The sequence below is a fragment of the Mustela erminea genome, chromosome 2 (assembly GCF_009829155.1).
Source record: "Mustela erminea isolate mMusErm1 chromosome 2, mMusErm1.Pri, whole genome shotgun sequence".
Lineage (NCBI taxonomy): Eukaryota > Metazoa > Chordata > Mammalia > Carnivora > Mustelidae > Mustela > Mustela erminea.
In genome coordinates this window covers 156,059,665-156,079,748 of record NC_045615.1, presented here as the reverse complement: position 1 = coordinate 156,079,748, position 20,084 = coordinate 156,059,665, and the positions used below count along the sequence as shown (strand labels likewise).

At 40.2% G+C, this 20,084-nt stretch overlaps 1 long non-coding RNA gene across 4 annotated transcripts; it reads left to right on the top strand.

Moving 5' to 3' along the window:
- The first annotated feature begins 2,804 nt into the window (after positions 1 to 2,804).
- LOC116584069 lies at positions 2,805 to 18,642 on the top strand. 4 transcript variants are annotated; one of them, XR_004283048.1, is made up of 6 exons: positions 2,805 to 3,061; positions 13,061 to 13,143; positions 14,555 to 14,626; positions 16,914 to 16,995; positions 17,390 to 18,076; positions 18,603 to 18,642. It is a non-coding gene; the product is annotated as an uncharacterized LOC116584069 (long non-coding RNA). The 4 variants fall into 4 exon arrangements; XR_004283049.1 differs by having other exon boundaries at positions 16,914 to 17,489; positions 18,059 to 18,076; positions 18,603 to 18,613; XR_004283046.1 differs by having other exon boundaries at positions 16,914 to 18,076.
- The last annotated feature ends 1,442 nt before the right edge of the window (positions 18,643 to 20,084 follow it).

Below are 20,084 nucleotides of genomic sequence, written 5' to 3'. Positions count from 1 at the left end.
AGGAAACAGGAAGGACCGTCAGAAGCACCGTGCTGCTGAGGATGGGCAAGGGAGGGTCGTCCTGAGGTGGCCATATTTAGTGGGACTGGAGTAGAAGAAGGAGCTGCCCTGAGAAGACCCATGGGCAGGGCCTTTAGAGTAAAGGGAGTTCTAAGTGCAGAGGCAGAGAGAGCTTGGCTGGCTGGAAGTGTTGGGGCACAGGGGCAGGGGAGGGGAAACAGAGCTACAGCGTGAATGAGGGGCACGTTTCTAGAACACTGTTTCTCAAACTATCTGTGGTGAAGGACAATTTTGTTTTATTCCCAGTTCTTCTACAAAACCCCCAAATTACCATACAAATGAAATGAAGAAAACCACGTACACAGTACGGGCCCACATTTCTTAGATTCAGCAGCATAAAATTGTATTTTAATAAGTAACATCAGAACCAACATGACAGGGAAAAGAATTACAAAAGCTGTTGCACATTCACGGAAAATGCATCTATTGGCAAACAATATACCTTGCTTAATAAGATACGCCCACCAATCACACATGTCAACATTGTGGTGATGCCGACGGCTGTACAAGTTTATTACTCTCACTTCCGCACATGGATCTTGGGGCACAGACCACACTTGGCATAGCTGGAGCATTGTTCGAGCAGGAGAAAGGCAGAGGTCATCATGGCCATGATAAGTCAAGATTTAATTCCACGTGCTAGCCAGATACTAAATCAATAATAATATGAAAAACGATGACAATAATGAAGATATGTTTTTATGGTCAACTGTGAAGGAATGAGATTCTCTTTATCCTACACTTCCCAGAGGCTTAGGTCTAAGCAGGGTGATTCATCGTAGAAGATACCCACAATGGCCAGACGTCCACATTCTTCCAAGACTCCTATCATTTCCATAGTACCAGATGGCTCTTCCTTTCAATGATGTGCTGGAAAGAGAGATCTAAATGGGGAGACAAGAGAACTTAATTCTAGTCTGGCTCCAATAGCAAGGCTTGGGCAAGTCTCTTCACATGTCTGGGTCTTAGTTTTCTCACCTATAAAAAAATAGGATGGAGGACTAGCTAGCTAATCTTCAAGGTACTTTTGAATTCCAAACTTATAAATCTATGATTATAAATGTGTTTATTTTCACTGATAGAACAAACTTTTCAGAAAGAGAAGAACCTGCTAAATTAAAATCATAGTAATAATAATTTCAAATTATTTTTAATCAAGTCAAAGTAGTTTTAATCAAAGTGATAAAAATAAAACTAAAATAAAAATATATATTTTTTAATTTTAGTGTAGTGAAACTGCTAGCAAATATTTGAATAGCTGAAATGTCTTGTAATTACCATATCCTATCTCTGCACTGGGTTTAACTTACTAGGACAGGGTTTCTAGCATACTCTGGCTAAACTCTCTATAGATTCAGAAATTAGTATTTATTCACTTTCTAACTCTTTTCTTCTCATCCCAGTATTCTTCACCATGTTTCAGGTTTTAGGTTTACTGATTTCTATATAGGTTCTTTGTGGTAGTTTGGGGCAGATGCCAACAAAACAAAACATTCCTCCCTAGAATATTTTAAATGTACATTTCAAAGTGATTCAAATAAAGATGTTCTAGAAATTGTCCATTCATCCATTAGATATTTATGGAACACTTCCGTTAAATATTGGAATAATATAAAAGTAAATGGTACCCAACTAGGCTCAGGAGAAGATCATTGATGGGTTTGGGAAGAAACGCTTGATTGGACGGGTAGAAGTCTGCAAATGAGAGAAGTCCTAAGTGCTGTGAGAACCTGAAGACCCTGACACCCCCTGGCAGAGCCAAGGCAAGGGTTTTGGGGATACTAGAATGGGAACTTGAGAAATAACTGGAAAGGATAGTTCAGTCCCGAGGAAAAGCACATACAGGTGCAGTAGGGGAAAGGCAGGCAGTTTCGTGAGGCAGGTGGAGGCAACAGGCCTGTGCTTCCAGTGCTGTATTCTGAAGACTCTCTATTCCCTTACCGAGTTTGGAAATGATTTCCTAGCAAAGGGGAATACACCTTCAAGGCTTTCCACAGGGAAACGAAGGGCCGCTGAGAGCCAACAGCGCCAGACATGTTAGCATCATTACCTCAGCCATGTAGGTGGTTTCGACCTTCCTAACTCACCAAGGCAGAAATGGGCCCAGAGAGGTTTGCCAACATCCCTGAAGGAACAGAGGTAGCCGAGTGGCAGAGCTGGCATTTGAGTTTCATTGTTTGACTTCCCCGTTCCAAAGGCCAGGCATGTCACACCTCAGCACGAGGCTTCCAGAAGGGGCGGACATGTTGCTGGTGGGAAAAGTTCTCCTCTGCCTTTGCCCTCAGGCCACCCAACTTCTCAGGCTCCCTTCAAAAGGTTACCCCCCAGGGCACTGTATGTGGGAGGGGATGGGAATTTACCTAACCCCCAATGCTGGGCCCTTGCTTATCAACAATGGCCTCACGGGGCCTGCCTCCAGGCTTTTCATCCCGCGGCAGCAGGTCTGGCCCAGCAGTTCACAGGCTGAAGGGACAAACTTAATTAAATTCAAGTGAGTGTTGTTAGGAGAGCCTGTCAGGCGCAGTTGTGTGCGGCTGAATAATTGAGTTGTGCACGGTTTTTTTTCCCCCCCTTTGCCTTCTTGGTGGTAGGCTTTTTTGGGGGGTTTTGTTTTGTTTTCTTTGGGTTTCTAAAGATGACCCTGACACTTTCCATAAAGCTGTTTTCTAGTAGGAACGCCCTCCATCAAAGCGAGGCCCTTTGGTTGCCAGGCTACCGTGAGAAAAGAGAACTCCGAGGGGACAATGCCGACCTTTTCCCGGAGGATCCAGGGTCTACACTAGCTCAGTACGAAAGTGCCTCCCAGGGACCTCACAGCTAGAACCGCGCAGCGGCCCTACCTAAACGCCAGACCCGTAGACAGGAAGGCACAGCCTGGCCCGGAGGAAGCTCATCCTTGCTGGTCGAAAGCAAACCGTATCCAATTGGCAGGGAGGAAGGAAACCGGTCACTGAGGGATCCAGTCTAAAACTCTGACCTCAGATAAGCCCAGATGAAAGCAGTTAAGGAGTGTTTTTCCCAGTATAGCCCTCGGGCCCGGGGGAGAAGGGTGCCTGCTTGGGAGAGGGGAGGACGCGAAGGCTTTGCAGCTGGTTGCCTAGACATTTGGGGCTGGATCACTTACAGTCTGTGTCTGCGGTCTCCGAACCTTTGGCACCTCCGATTTTAGCCTTTAGGTGTTTATTTTAGATGATCTTTGTTTTTTCTGGCTGTTTAAATATCACCGAGCTTACCATTCAGGGGTTCCTGCTTTCCCGAGGATGGTCAGAGGTCATCCTGTCTTTATAGTAATTTCCAGGTTTGGGTTTTTTTGTTTTGTTTTTTATTATTTTTTAATTTATTTGCTAGAGAGGGAGCGAGTGAGTGAGAGCACAAGCAGGGGGAGGGGCGAGGAGCAGAGGGAGCAGAGGGAGAAGCAGCTCACCACTAAGTAAGGCTCCGCCGTGGGAGACTGGAACCCAGGCTCCTGGCATCCGAGGCCTGAGCAGAAAGATGCTTAACCACCTGCGCCACCTGGGCATCTGGTATAATAATTTTCAGTTGTAATTAAGCTCCAGTACAGATTTCCAGCATGCAATACAAAACAGATACAATGATGGAATGAATATTTCTTTTTTAAAGATTTTATTTATTTATTTGACAGACAGGTCATAAGCAGGTAGAGAGGCAGGCAGAGAGGAAGAAGCAGGCTCCCTGCTGAGCAGAGAGCTTGACTCAGGGCTCAATCCCAGGACCCTGGGATCAGGGCCTGAGCCGAAGGCAGAGGCTTTAACCCACTGAGCCACCCAGGCGCCCCTGGAATGAATATTTTTAAAAAACTGCTGCTGTTCTTGACGTGGGAATCACTATTTGAAAGACCATGAAGTGGTAGAAGTTTTTAGTTTTTCATCAGTGTAAGTAGGTTTTTAGAGAGGGTTTTTGGCTTGCAATTAGTTGACTCTTTCACTATAGTAGACCATACTATGGTCCAGTTATTGACGTGCTTATAAATTAAGTGCTTATTTTTCTTCTTTTAAAATATTTTAATGTAACAGATGACTCCATCCTGATAATGGTACAGAACTCCAAAGTTCATAAAATGTTATCTTTTACATTTCACACATTATGAAATGGAGATTGACTATCCAAAGCTATGCATTATCTGTGCCGAAACTGGGTTGTTTCTCAAAAAAGTCTCCAGACCCTTGTACTAGAGTAGGTAAAGGGGAAATTCAGGGACACAGTTTCATCCTCTGCTTTTTTCTTTTTCTTTTTCTTTTTTTTTTTAAATGGTTTCAGAAAGTTCCCCTCTTTCTTTGGACCTCTGAGGATCTTTGGGTTTTTTAGAAAAAGCTCTTGTGTAATACATGATCTGGCCATTGTGGGCCAGAGATAAATTCCTGCATACATCTCTATGGCTTCCCCTCCTCAAGCAGAGAACATTGATGACTTTTAAATCATTTATTGCAAAAAGTATCATAAAGTGATTAATTTATAATTCATTCAGAGGTTGTTGTAGCAAAACTCCTGACAGTTATAGATGAAATAACTAAGGAATCGAATATATTAATTTAACCAAATATTAAGTGAGCACCCACATGATGTCAAACATTGTTCTGAAAGCTGGAGATTTAACAGTAAACAAAGTAAGTGCCTAACTAACTAGATTGGTGGAGATCCATTGCAAAGAAAGCATGAGGTCAGGGCTCTAAGAGTGACACAGTCATGCTCCCTGATTAGTGTTGGCACACTTTCTAAAACATCTACAAGTGATTCCGATGTTCTACCCTTGGTATTTGGAATATAACACAAAGCTTTTTCCTCACTAGGGAACTTTGTTTTGCTTAAAATGGTCTGTAGTGGCTTGGGACATAAATACAAGTATATCCTTTATAAATAGCAGTCAGAAAACACTATATTGAGAAAGCCTAGAGCCTGAAGTTTGGGTCTAAAAAGCAGCAGGTATTCTTCTGGGCAGTTTTTTCCCTGAAAAGATGTTTTGTGGAAGATGTCAATATTGGAAACAGGGAATTTAATCTATGGGATTGGTTAAAGAGATTCAGGAAGACAGAGAAGCCGAACAGAGGTCAGTGAGGCAAAGAGAGCAAGAAGTTGTTGAACCCCAGGCAGGAAGGGAAAAGGTGAAGGTCTAGGAAATGCCAGGGTCACACAGCAGAATAGGGATCCAGGATGGTAAGTCTGACAGGAGCTAAAATCCTGAGTGGGATGCTGCCCAAGGCAGAAAAAAAGGGGCGAATCTGCTTTGTCCCGTGCTCCCATCTTCCAAGATCCCATGACTGCCTCTCATTACAGGCAAAAGCCCGTTAGCAAGGGAGCTCGAGAAGTGCAGGCAGCAGGAATCAGATTCCTTAGGATGCAGAGGAGAGCAGATAAAGAGAAGAAAAGAATCGACCCAGGACTAGCACATTTATTGACTTTTCTTTGTTCAGAGTGGGTTCTGGAACCAAACTGCTTGGGCTCAAATCCTGACTTTGCTACTTATAATGTGTGTAATCTTGGGCAAGTTACTTAGTCTCACAGAGTCACATTTTCATCATCTGTAAAATGAGGTTCAAGTAGGAATGACCTTATATAACTTGTAAGACGGATCTTAAATGAAATAACATATTTTAGTGTGTTATTTTTATCATTATTATTGTGTGTAAAGCATTGCATAGGTGATGAGAGAAATGTAATAAAAGCCATTCCTATTCTCAAGGTCATATAGAATTTATTCTGGGAAGGAAACACATTCATAAACAATATAAGGGATTATACCATAGAGAGGGAAGAGTGAATGTTGTCTATCAACCAAGTACAGGACCACTATATTCTGCTTTCAATTTGCAAATTAAAAGAGGTGGTATTGTGTGAAATTACTTTTAAATCCCAATAGTATGGTTAATGTTTAAATGCCCTATTTAGATTTGTGGTCAAAAGAGCAGTATTTTTTTTAAATATTTTTTGTATTATAAAAGTAACAATGTTTATTGTAGGAAATTATATTAACTATATTAAGTGACTCTTAATTGCTTATAGTTCTAGTTTTTCTGAAGGTGCATGAACTTCCTGAAAAGATTCAATGTTAACCACAATTCTATGGAATTCAATAAACATGTGATTTCTGTTATGTGCTCAATAGTTCATGAGGGAGAGGCCCCGGGGGCGGAGTCAAGATGGCGGAGAAGTAGCAGGCTGAGACTACTTCAGCTAGCCGGAGATCAGCTAGATAGCTTATCAAAAGATTGCAAACACCTGCAAATCCATCGGCAGATCGAAGAGAAGAAGAACAGCAATTCTGGAAACAGAAAAGCAACCACTTTCTGAAAGGTAGGACCGGCGGAGACGTGAATCCAAAGCGACGGGAAGATAGACCCCGGGGGGAGGGGCCGGCTCCCGGCAAGCAGCGGAGCAACCGCGCACAAAATCAGGACTTTTAAAAGTCTGTTCCGCTGAGGGACATCGCTCCAGAGGCTAAACCGGGGCGAAGCCCACGCGGGGTCAGCGTGGCATCAGGTCCTGCAGGGTCACAGAAGGATCGGGGACGTCTGAGTGTCGCAGAGCTTGCGGGTATTGGAACGGGAAAGCCGGCTACAGAGACAGAGCCGACAGTAAGCTCACAGCTCGGTGTTACCTTGAACCGGTCGCAGGCTCGGTGAGCTCGGAGCGCGGCCGTAGGTCAGGCAGACGGGAGTGACTGGCGCTGTTCTCTGAGGGCGCACTGAGGAGTGCGGCCCTGGGCTCTCGGCTCCTCCGGGCCAGAGACCAGGAGGCCGCCATTTGTATTCCTGTCCTCCGGAACTCTACGGAAAGCGCTCAGGGAACAAAAGCTCCTGAAAGCAAACCCGAGCGGATTACTCAGCCCAGCCCCTGGTAAGGGTGGTGCAATTCCGCCTGGGGCAAAGACACTTGAGAATCACTACACCAGGCCCCTCCCCCAGAAGATCAACAAGAAATCCAGCCGAGACCAAGTTCACCTACCAAGGAGTGCGGTTTCAATACCAAGGAGAGCAGCAGAATTCCAGAGGAGGAGAAAGCAAAGCATCGAACTCATGGCTTTCTCCCTGTGATTCGTTAGTCTGGAAGTTAATTTAATTTTTTTTTCTTTTTCTTTTTTTTCTCTTCTTCTCCTAAAAGTTTTTAACTTTTACCCTTTTCTTTTTTAACGTATTTTAACTAGTTTATCTAATATATTTTTTTCTCTTTTATAATCTTCTTTATGCGTTTTCTTTTTTTTAATTCTTTTCTTTCTTTTTTTCTTTTTCTTTTTCTTTCTTTCTTACTGAACCTCTTTTATCCCCTTTCTCCCCCCTCACGGTTTAGGATCTCTTCTGATTTGGTTAAAGCATATTTTCCTGGGGTTGTCGTCACCCGTTTAGTATTTTACTTGCTCCTTCATATACTCTTATCTGGACAAAATGACAAGGCGGAAAACTTCACCACAAAAAAAAAGAACAAGAGGCAGTACCAAAGGCAAGGGACCATATCAATACAGACATTGGTAATATGCCAGATTTACAGTTCAGAATGACAATTCTCAAGGTTCTAGCAGGGCTCAAAAAAGGCATGGAAGATAATAAAGAAACCTTTTCAGGAGATATAAAAGCCCTTTCTGGAGAAATAGAAGAACTAAAATCTAACCAAGTTGAAATTTAAAAAGCTATTAATAAGGTGCAATCAAAAATGGAGGCTCTCACTGCTAGGATAAATGAGGCAGAAGAAAGAATTAGTGATATAGAAGACCAAATGACAGAGAATAAAGAAGCTGAGCAAAAGAGGGACAAACAGCTACTGGACCATGAGGGGAGAATTCAAGAGATAAGTGACACCATAAGACGAAACAATATTAGAATAATTGGGATTCCAGAAGAAGAAGAAAGAGAGAGGGGAGCAGAAGGTATACTGGAGAGAATTATTGGGAGAATTTCCCCAATATGGCAAAGGGAACAAGCATCAAATTTCAGGAGATTCAGAGAACGCCCCTCCAAATAAATATGAATAGGCCCACACCCTGTCACCTAATAGTAAAATTTACAAGTCTTAGTGACAAAGAGAAAATCCTGAAAGCAGCCCGGGAAAAGAAGTCTGTAACATACAATGGTAAAAATATTAGATTGGCAGCAGACTTATCCACAGAGACCTGGCAGGCCAGAAAGAGCTGGCATGATATATTCAGAGCACTAAAGGAGAAAAACATGCAGCCAAGAATACTATATCCAGCTAGGCTATCATTGAAAATAGAAGGAGACATTAAAAGCTTCCAGGACAAACAAAAACTGAAAGAATTTGTGAGCACCAAACCAGCTCTACAGGAAATATTGAAAGGGGTCCTCTAAGCAAAGAGAGAGCCTACAAGTAGTAGATCAGAAAGGCACACAGACAATATACAGTTAACAGTCACCTTACAGGCAATATAATGGCACTAAATTCATATCTCTCAATAGTTACCCTGAATGTTAATGGGCTAAATGCCCCAATCAAAAGACACAGGGTATCAGAATGGATAAAAAAACAAAACCCATCTATATGTTGCCTACAAGAAACTCATTTTAAGCCCGAATACACCTCCAGATTTAAAGTGAGGGGGTAGAAAAGAATTTACCATGCTAATGGACATCAGAAGAAAGCAGGAGTAGCAATCCTTCTATCAGATCAATTAGATTTTAAGCCAAAGACTATAATAAGAGATGGGGAAGGACACTATATCATACTCAAAGGGTCTGTCCAACAAGAAGATCTAACAATTTTAAGTATCTATGACCCAACGTGGGAGCAGCCAACTATATAAACCAATTAATAACAAAATCAAAGAAACACATCAACAATAATACAATAATAGTAGGGGACTTTAACACTCCCCTCACGGAAATGGACAGATCATCCAAGCAAAAGATCAACAAGGAAATAAAGGCCTTAAATGACACACCAGACCAGATGGACATCACAGATATATTCAGAACATTTCATCCCAAAGCAACAGAATACACATTCTTCTCTAGTGCACATGGAACATTCTCCAGAATAGATCACATCCTCGGTCCTAAATCAGGACTCAACTGGTATCAAAAGATTGGGATCATTCCCTGCATATTTTCAGATCACAATGCTCTGAAGCTAGAACTCAACCACAAGAGGAAGTTTGGAAAGAACCCAAATACATGGAGACTAAACAGCATCCTTCTAAAGAATGAATGGGTCAACCGGGAAATTAAAGAAGAATTGAAAAAAATCATGGAAACAAATGATAATGAAAATACAACGGTTCAAAATCTGTGGGACACAACAAAGGCAGTCCTGAGAGGAAAATATACAGCGGTACAAGCCTTTCTCAAGAAACAAGAAAGGTCTCAGGCACACAACCTAACCCTACACCTAAAGGAGCTGGAGAAAGAACAAGAAAGAAACCCTAAGCCCAGCAGGAGAAGAGAAATCCTAAAGATCAGAGCAGAAATAAATGAAATAGAACCCAAAAAACACTAGAACAAATCAAGGAAACTAGGAGCTGGTTCTTTGAAAGAATTAATAAAATTGATAAACCCCTGGCCAGACTTATCAAAAAGAAAAGAGAAAGGACCCAAATAAATAAAATCATGAATGAAAGAGCAGAAATCACAACTAACACCAAAGAAATACAAACTATTATAAGAACATACTATGAGCAACTCTACGCCAACAAATTTGACAATCTGGAAGAAATGGATGCATTCCTAGAAACATATAAACTCCCACAACTGAACCAGGAAGAAATAGAAAGCCTGAACAGACCCATAACCAGTAAGGAGATTGAAACAGTCATTAAAAATCTCCAAACAAACAAAAGCCCAGGGCCAGACAGCTTCCCGGGGGAATTCTACCAAACATTTAACCCACTGAGCCACCCAGGCGCCCCATACCAAACATTTAAAGAAGAATTAATTCCTATTCTCCTGAAACTGTTCCAAAAAATAGAAATGGAAGGAAAACTTCCAAACTCATTTTATGAGGCCAGCATCACCTTGATCCCAAAACCAGACAAGGATCCCATCAAAAAAGAGAGCTATAGACCAATATCCTTGATGAACACAGATGCAAAAATTCTCACCAAAATACTAGCCAATAGGATTCAACAGTACATTAAAAGGTTTATTCACCACGACCAAGTGGGATTTATTCCAGGGCTGCATGTTTGGTTCAACATCCGCAAATCAATCCATGTGATACAACACATCAATAAAAGAAAGACAAGAACCATATGATACTCTCAATAAATGCTGAAAAAGCATTTGACAAAGTACAGCATCCCTTCCTGATCAAAACTCTTCAAAGTGTAGGGATAGAGGGCACATACCTCAATATTATCAAAGCCATTTATGAAAAACCCACCACAAATATCATTCTCAATGGAGAAAAACTGAAAGCTTTTCCGCTAAGGTCAGGAACACGGCAGGGATGTCCATTATTACCACTGCTATTCAACATAGTACTAGAAGTCCTAGCCTCAGCAATCAGACAACAAAGGGAAATTAAAGGCATCCAAATCAGCAAAGAAGAAGTCAAACTATCACTCTTCGCAGATGATATGATACTATATGTGGGATACCCAAATGACTCCACTCCAAAACTACTAGAACTTGTACAGGAATTCAGTAAAGTGTCAGGATATAAAATCAATGCACAGAAATCAGTTGCATTTCTCTACACCAACAACAAGACAGAAGAAATAGAAATTAAAGGAGTCAATCCCATTTACAATTGCACCCCAAACCGTAAGATACCTAGGAATAAACCTAACCAAAGAGGCTAAGAATCTATACTCTGAAAACTATAAAGTACTCATGAAAGAAATTGAGGAAGACACAAAGAAATGGAAAAATGTTCCATGCTCCTGGATTGGAAGAATAAATATTGTGAAAATGTCTATGCTACCAAAAGCAATCTATGCATTTAATGCAATTCCTATCAAAGTACCATCCATCTTTTTCAAAGAAATGGAACAAATAATTCTAAAATTTATATGGAACCAGAAAACACCTCAAATAGCCAAAGGAATATTGAAAAAGAAAGCCAAAGTTGGTGGCATCACAATTCCAGACTTCAGGCTCTCTTACAAAGCTGTCATCATCAAGACAGCATGGTACTGGCACAAAAACAGACAGATCAATGGAACAGAATAGAGAGCCCAGAAATAGACCCTCAACTCTATGGTCAACTAATCTTCGACAAAGCAGGAAAGAATGTCCAATGGAAAAAAGACAGCGTCTTCAATAAATGGCGCTGGGAAAATTGGACAGCCACATGTAGAAAAATGAAATTGGACCATTTCCTTACACCACACAAAAATAGACTCAAAATGGATGAAGGACTTCAATGTGAGAAAGGAATCCATCAAAATCCTTGAGGAGAACAAAGGCAGCAACTTCTTTGACCTCAGCCGCAGCAACATGTTCCTAGGAACATCGCCAAAGGCAAGGGAAGCTAGGGCAAAAATGAACTACTGGGATTTTATCAAGATCAAAAGCTTTTGCACAGCAAAGGAAACAGTTAACAAAACCAAAAGACAACTGACAGAATGGGAGAAGATATTTGCAAATGACATATCAGATAAAGGACTAGTGTCCAAAATCTATAAAGAACTTAGCAAACTCAACACCCAAAGAACAAATAATCCAATCAAGAAATGGGCAGAGGACATGAACAGACATTTCTGCAAAGAAGACGTCCAGATGGCCAACAGACACATGAAAAAGTGCTCCATATCACTTGGCATCAGGGAAATACAAATCAAAACCACAATGAGATATCACCTCACACCAGTCAGAATGGCTAAAATCAACAAGTCAGGAAATGACAGATGCTGGCGAGGATGTGCAGAAAGGGGAACCCTCCTACACTGTTGGTGGGAATGCAAGCTGGTGCAACCACTCTGGAAAACAGCATGGAGGTTCCTCAAAATGCTGAAAATAGTACTGCCCTATGACCCAGCAATTGCACTACTGGGTATTTACCCTAAAAATACAAACGTAGTGATCCAAAGGGGCACATGCACCCGAATGTTTATAGCAGCAATGTCCACAATAGCCAAACTATGGAAAGAACCTAGATGTACATCAACAGATGAATGGATAAAGAAGATGTGGTATATATACACAATGGAATACTATGCAGCCATCAAAAGAAATGAAATCTTGCCATTTGTGACAACGTGGATGGAACTAGAGCATATCATGCTTAGCGAAATAAGTCAAGTGGAGAAAGACAACTATCATATGATCTCCCTGATATTAGGACATGGTGATGCAACATGGGGGCTTAAGTGGGTAGGAGAAGAATAAATGAAACAAGATGGGATTGGGAGGGAGACAAACCATAAGTGACTCTTAATCTCACAAAACAAACTGAGGGTTGCTGGGGGGAGGGGGTTGGGAGAAGGGGGGTGGGATTATGGACATTGGGGAGGGTATGTGTTTTGGTGAGTGCTGTGAAGTGTGTAAACCTGGCGATTCACAGACCTGTACCCCTGGGGATAAAAATATATGTTTAATTAAAAATTAAAAATTTAAAGAAAAATAGTTCATGAGGGACCTTATCTGGAGTATTTGTATAAAATGAGGGCTAGAGGAAACAGAGTTAATATCATCACAGAAATAAATATAATGCAATTTAAATATGGCCATTGCCACAGGAGAAGTACAAACAATATGGATTGGGAATTTAAAGAAGGGAGAAACCACCTCCAATTTAGGAGGCAGAAGGTTTCAATTATGAAAAGTCATTTGAGATAAACTTTGAAGACCTGTAGACTTTTGACAAAGTCAGTTACACCTGTTAGTTTCATCTGCTCCAAAACGATTTCCTGTCTTCTGGTATCATCACTTTGATTTTCCTCCAGGCATAACCCATCTTCCACCCTTAGGCTCTATGGTTTGGGTCAGGTTGACCCCATTTTTGTTTCATGTTTTGAATGTGACCCAAATCTGACCAGTCAGGTAATAGTTATACCTTGAAGATATAAGACCCAGTGAAAAGGAGTTTTTTCTTTTAGGGCTGCTGAACTTGGAGCTAAAGGAGTTTCCTGCATGGAGAGATCTTGAAAACAAGCTGAAGCCAATGCAAAGGAAAGCAGAGGTGAGAGGCGAAGCAAGTATGAGATGAAGCAGGGTGGGAGGGGGTAGAGAGAGAACGAGAGTGAATCTCACATCCTGATAACATTGCTTAAGCCTCCAGTAGTTTCTGAAACTGACATCATGACTTTTCAGCTACCCAGCCAATAAAATGTCTTCTTGGTTATGCTTTCTTGTATTAGGTCTTAGTTATTTCATAAAGAAAGTATCCTAATAGAAATGGAAGGCAGGGAGCTGTAGTAGGTGTGAACCACATGAGCAAAGGCAGGAAGGTGGTAAAGACTGGGAGTATGATCAGGGAAAGCAATCGTCTGAACTGAAGGGAGTGTGTGACATAGACACAAGCTCACACCAATATATGTAAACAATGGAGAAGAAGTGGGGAAAGAAAATTGAGAAAATATAGTAGATTTTGCATGGAAAGCTGAGTATACCCTTAATTGTCTAGGCAATCACCGTCTGAAGAAATATAATGTGAACAGCATGTGTAATTTTAAATTTTTATTTATCCTTAATGAAGGTAAAATTAATTTTAATAATGTTCTATAACCTAATACATCCGTAATATTACCAATTCAGCATTTAATCCGTATAAAAATTAGTATAAAGATATTTTGCTTATTTTTTTTGTACTGTTTTCAAAACCCAGTGTGCATTTTACACTTCCAGCTGGTCTCACTTCTTAATAACCACATTTCAAGGGCTCAATAACCACAGCTGTTTAGTAGCTACTGTATTAAACTGCAGAGGTATTAGTAATGCAGAGATACAGAGATTTTTTGAGTAGCCTATCATTATGAGGGGTGTGTTTCAAGAAGTTTAATCTGTCACGATTTTCAAAATTATTAGGGAAGGGAAGTAGGAAGCTATTCATTGAATTATGTAAATGTTCCAGGCAATAAAGAAAGCTCGAACTAGAATAATAAAAACTGGAATTAAATGGAGCTCTATTAAAGACTCCAGAGGTAAAAACGCATAGAATTTGACAGAGATTTGATATGAGGGTGATGGAGATAAAAATAGAAGAGATTACAATGATTTAATTTTCCCATCAAGAAAGACCAGGAATACATCAGTAGTAAAGATGATGACTTCTACCTTGTAGATGTTTCAGGGAGTTGTAGGACATCTAAGTAATATTGATCACTAGGTAATTGAAGAGGTGTGTCTATGGCTCAGGATATGGGGGTAAGAGAAAAGATTGGAGAGAAATGTATATGACTTTTGAGGTCATGGGAGATGACCTAATTAATGAAATGAGATTAAGGGGGAGTGTTGAGCAGCTTCATGTGAAGCAGAGACCAATAAAGATGAGATGATGACAGACTTTTGTAGAGAAAAACCAAGTACACAGTCGTTCTATGTCCTTGGCAAAACATGAAACATTCCTTGCTTCAACTTTCTCATCTGTACAGAGATGGTGGACGTCTTCACCTCTGAAGCGCCTCCTAGTGCCGACGTCTTCTAGTGCGATCACCTCGGACCAGGTCAGTAGGAGCTCCTAGGCAGAAAGTGATTAAGATTTTAAAACATTATGAAATGAGGGAATGATAATGAAGGCAGAATAAATATGAATATGGTGCTAAAATATCTATTCGGTAACTAGAAAGAGAAACCTCCTCAAGGGAACGATTCTGTCTCTTCAGTTAGAAAAGAGCTGAACCTGTTTATAGGCAGAAAGTAGGAAACTTGCAGGGGACCTGGGTGGCTCAGTGTGGGTTAAAGCCTCTGCCTTCGGCTCAGGTCATGATCCTGGGGTCCTGGAATCGAGCCCCACATCCGGCTCTCTGCTCAGCGGGGAGTCTGCTTCCTCCTCTCTCTCTCTTCCTGCCTCTCTGCCTACTTGTGATCTCTGTCTGTCAAATAAATAAATAAAAATAAATAAAAATCTTTAAAAAAAATTAGGAAACTTACAGAAGGGAGAACTAAAGGTAACCTGGTGCGGAGCCACAGCGCGTTCAGACATAGATTCTTCTAGCATTTACTCTATGTCTGCTCTATTTTAAGCATCTTGTGTGATGTTCTTGTAAAGGACATTTAATTCTTACCACAGGTCTGTGAGAGCAGAATTATTGCATCTTTTACAAAGGGAGTTGTGGTATTGTTGCTAAGACCATGAGTTTCAAAGGCAGATGGTCTGGGCTCAAGCCACAGCACCATATTTGCTTAGCTATGAAAACTTGGACAAGCTTCTTTTCCTTTACCCTTTTGTTTTTTGTCTGTTTGTTTGTTTGTTTGTTTTTGACATACCAATTTCATGGGATTTTTTTTTAATAGCATATTTGGAATACTTAGTGCCTGATACATGTAAGTATTCTATAGCAATAGTTCTCAGTTAGGGACAATTTTGCTCCCCACAGAACATTTGGCAATGGCTGGAGTCCTATTTGATGATCATGGCTGGTGCCTGCTACTGGCTTCCAGTGGGTAGAGGCCAGAGATGCTGCTAAATAATGTACAATGGACATGCACAATTTTCACAACAAAGAATCATCTTGCACATATGTCAACAGTGCCAAGGTTGAGAAGCCCCCTTCTACAGGAATTAGCTATTATTATTAGTCCTTCATAGGGGCAGAGAAGCTAAATAACATAGCCAAGATAACATAGGAAGTGACTGAACCAGTCTTTGAGCCTCTTTTTTTCTCATTCCAAGTTTGAGTCCAATTCAGGTGCACGTCTCGCTATATCATGACTGCCACTTAAAAGTAAGGTTACGCCTAACCCCTTGATTTCTAACACCATCCTCCAATAAAAGGAGCCAAGGTCATGTCTAGAATGGGAAATATACAAGATGATCTTACAGCATCTTGTAGTGCCATAATGAAAGAAAAACAAGCCAAGAAAAACAGATACCCATGATAGGAGTATGTCATTGGGTCACAGAAACCAACGGAAAGAACTCCCAATGGCCAAAAGTGAGATAATTTGAGCAATAACACAATATAGTGTTGGACCATCATCCAAAATAGAAAGTCAGTGCCCACAGTTCCATATTGTTATAAATAAATGATCAAATGTATGAAATAATGGGAGAAATAGACAAATCTTCCATGCAGAAGAATTCCAAATAATTTACATAGTTACTCTACTCTCAAAAAAGAAGAGAGTAGGGGAATAACTCCCTGATTCTTAAGTGTACAGTAGATCTAGTGACTTCTTTCAAAAAAAAATAATTTCACAGGAAAGACAACTGAAAACACTACCTCACTCAGGTGATCAAGGTTAACATCAATAATAAATTCATGTTGATAGTATGTACTCTTGATTGATATGATGAAAATGATTTTATCTTTGTGGTCTTTCTCCCCACAATGTATAACTTGTGTAATTATTAGAAAAATATCAGATTTCATTTGAGAGACATTTTTCCAAATGATCAGTACTTCCTAAAACTGCCGTCAAAAACAAGAAAAGTCTAAAAAAACTGTCACAGCCACAGGGAAACCAAGCAAACATAGCAACTAATGTGGTATCCTGAATGAGACCCTAGAACAGAAAAGGGACATCAGGTACAAACAACAACAAAAAAATCTGAATGAAGTACAGATTTTAGTTAATAATGTATCAGTCTCGGCTCATTTATTGTTACAACTGTACCATACTAAGGTAAGATGTTAACAACCGTGGAAACTAGATGTGGAGCTTATGGGAATTCTCCACAACTGTTTTGTAAATCACAAACTATTCTAAAATAAAACGTTTTTTAAAAACAGCAAATTTGCATGATTCCCCTTGAAATGGAGGGCTGACCTTTACTTGTCCTTCTCACAGACAAAAGGCAAGGTCAAGTACTGCTTTTGAGGAGGAGAGATGAAGCTATAGAAGAAGGGATGCCTTTGAGATTCTCAACAAAGTCAGTATCAAGTGAGATATTATGAAGTATTACACAGTTGGAGGAAATTGTGTTCTTGAAGATAGTTAAAAGATCTGAAGTAATAAATTCAATAGGGATTTTATAGTGAATTTCAGTAAGTACATTATATAAATTATTCTAAATCATCCATGTGAAGAAAAATATATTTAATGTATTTAAATGTACACAAAAGAAAACCTATTGAGGGATTATTTAAAATAAATACAATATTCAAGTTGTTCAGATAGTGAGAGAAACCGTATACACAACTCATGTGCACCGATAGGAATCATTTGTTACATGACCAAGGTCTCTAACAACGTGCTACTGAAAACCTGTTTAGCAGATAATGTTCTTTATTCAATATCTATTTTTTTGTTGTTGTTGCTGAAAGTTCCCAATTTTGTTGAGAGGCAGTTGACCCCCCCCTAAAATAATGCAATGTCCCAGACATCCTGGAAGCTAGAGATGGCTATGTGACACAGCTGTGACCAGTGAGTATTTGTCAGTTTTGGCGAAGACTTTGTGTTCTTAATTATGGATACCCACATTTCTTCCCTTTTTTTTTTCCTCTTCCTCTCTGTAACATCAGTTCTATGCCTAGAGTGCACCAGGATTTTTGTGATCAGGAGTCCATAAGAAGGAGGAGGAGGAGGGCACGGTGGAAAGATGGACAGCCAGATCCTTGGTCTTATTTTTAAGTACCTACTCTAGCCAGAAGAGACCTCCGTCAGACCTCTGGTTGTCTGGGGGCAAATGGTGTCACTCTTAGAAGAGTTTCTGTCCTATGAAGTCAAAACCATTCCTTACTGATACAGTTCCCTAAACTGATTGTCCAATTTCAGGAAAAACTCTCCAACATGGGTGAAGGAGGGAGGAGGTATTAATTTAGCACATCAGATTGGCTCATAATCCAGCAATCTATGGGATGTCTCTACGGAGACAGAGCATCCTAATATCTGTAACAGGTTTTTATATAACCAGTTTTCTTTCTTGATCTACATGAATCTGATGCATAACAAAATGGTGTCCTCTCTACCTGTGTTTCCTTGTTTTCACTAAGCCTGTCTTCCAGTACCCGGTGAGTATCCAAAAGGGTTTACGTGGAAGGCATTTTCTTAGAACTTTACAATCTGTTACATATCGGTCTAAGATAGTACATTTTGAAATGTACAGTTGAGGGGAATTCCCCATGACTGATTACATGAGCAAAAAGGTGGAGTTGCTGTCTTTCCCAGAAGTGTCATGGCAGAGCGTAGTGGGTTGATTTGTGACATTTTTGTGAGCGGACTACGGAACAGGCATGGTCGGTATCTCCAAGTTAAAAGAGAAGTGTTTGTATTATTGGTTGCATTCACAGACAGCCTTCCTTTAAAAATTGCATTGCAGTGTTGAGGTACAATTTGGTGGTAATTTGTAAGGGATTGGATACCACAAGTTTAAGAGGGAAATTTTGGGAGGGAAAGAAGTAGATTTTATAAATAAAAATCTAAAAGATATATTTCTGATGATTTATCTTAAGAGGATTTTATCTTTTCCTATATTTTCTTTATATTTTAATCTGAAAATATTTAATTCATTTCTTTATATTTTTATTGCTTTTACAGTCAAGAAAGTATGTATGTTGGGATGCCTGGGTGGCTCAGTCATTAAGCCTCTACCTTAGGCTCCTGTGATTGGCATCGGGTTCCTGGCTCAGCGGGGAGCCTGCCTCTCTCTCTCCCCTACTCCCCCTGCTTGTGCTCCCTCTCTCGCTGTGCTTCTGTCTGTCAAATAAATAAGTAACATCTTTAAAAAGAGAGAGAGAAAATGTGTATGTCTTACAGTAATACTATTTACTTGTTTCAACCTACAAATGAAATTTTTCTTTTTGTTATAAAGAATGAACCTCCAGTGTAGCCTATCTTTAGATTAAAAATAAAAACTTTTTCCTGAACATTGTAGTGGAATGGATTATTATTAATCCACTGAGAGAAAGATGTTTGGAAAAAAAAAAGGCTAAAGGGATCTTTGAAATGCTGGAATAAAACTTTCTTTGCAGCTGTTTTGGAAGATGCTGGAAGCTAGGAAAAGGTGAAGAGAATAGCATAGAATTTTCTTCCATTCATGGACCAACGTAAGTCTAGCATTTTCCCAGATGTCAAAGGACAAACTGACCCAGTTGTTTAACACTATTTTCAGAAACTTCACAACCAGAGCTAGAAATAAAAGAGAAGCATTGAACTACATCCATGAGTGCAAAAACAAAACAAAAAGTCCTATATTAACGAAGATGGTTTATTAAGCACATATGACTAATGGTTGTATGACTTGAATGGAAATGACCGGTGGAGTATTAAAGTAAGAAATAACTTTTCCCAATTCTGATAACCCCAGAAGCTGGGATTTTCTCACATGAGAAGCTTAAGCATTTTTAGTTGCTTGAAGAAACAGGGCTGAAATAAATAAATGGTTCATTGGACACAAGATCCTCTATAGGTGAAGTAGTAAGAGCAAGTGCAAAAGGTCTGGCAACATCCACGTTAACCACAAGCCTTTTCTCCTTTTCCCCCATCCAAAATCAGCAGAACAATATGGATTCTATTACTGCTTCTGGGAAAAACAATTGGTTCCAGGAGGTCATGGCAAGCAGAGATGCCCAAAGTGGCATTCACTCCCTGCCTACTTGGCCCACTCGGTAAGAAGTAGGGTTCTTCTTTGGCTGGCTCTGAGCAAATGTACGTATGCCAGGCAAAGAATGGTGGTCCTCTGCCAGCTCATTCCTGGCTACTACTTGCTATCTTTGGCTTCACATACTTCCTATTTCTCCCCAGGCCACTGTACCTCTGACTAGCAAAGTATGATTACAGTAAATCTCAACTTTTCATATTTATGTGTTTTTATGCTAGAAAGGTTTGAACAGAGAGACTCCTACAGTCTTGGACAGTTCCCTATCAGCTTCTCATCGTAGACAACAAGAGAATTTCCTTTGCCACAGGTGTGCCTGAGGAGACAGAAAAAAATCATCAGGCACATAGTTATTTTAGTACAAAGGAAGGGGACTTCTCTGAAGCATCAGAACTTACTAGAAGAAACAGGAATACATTTGG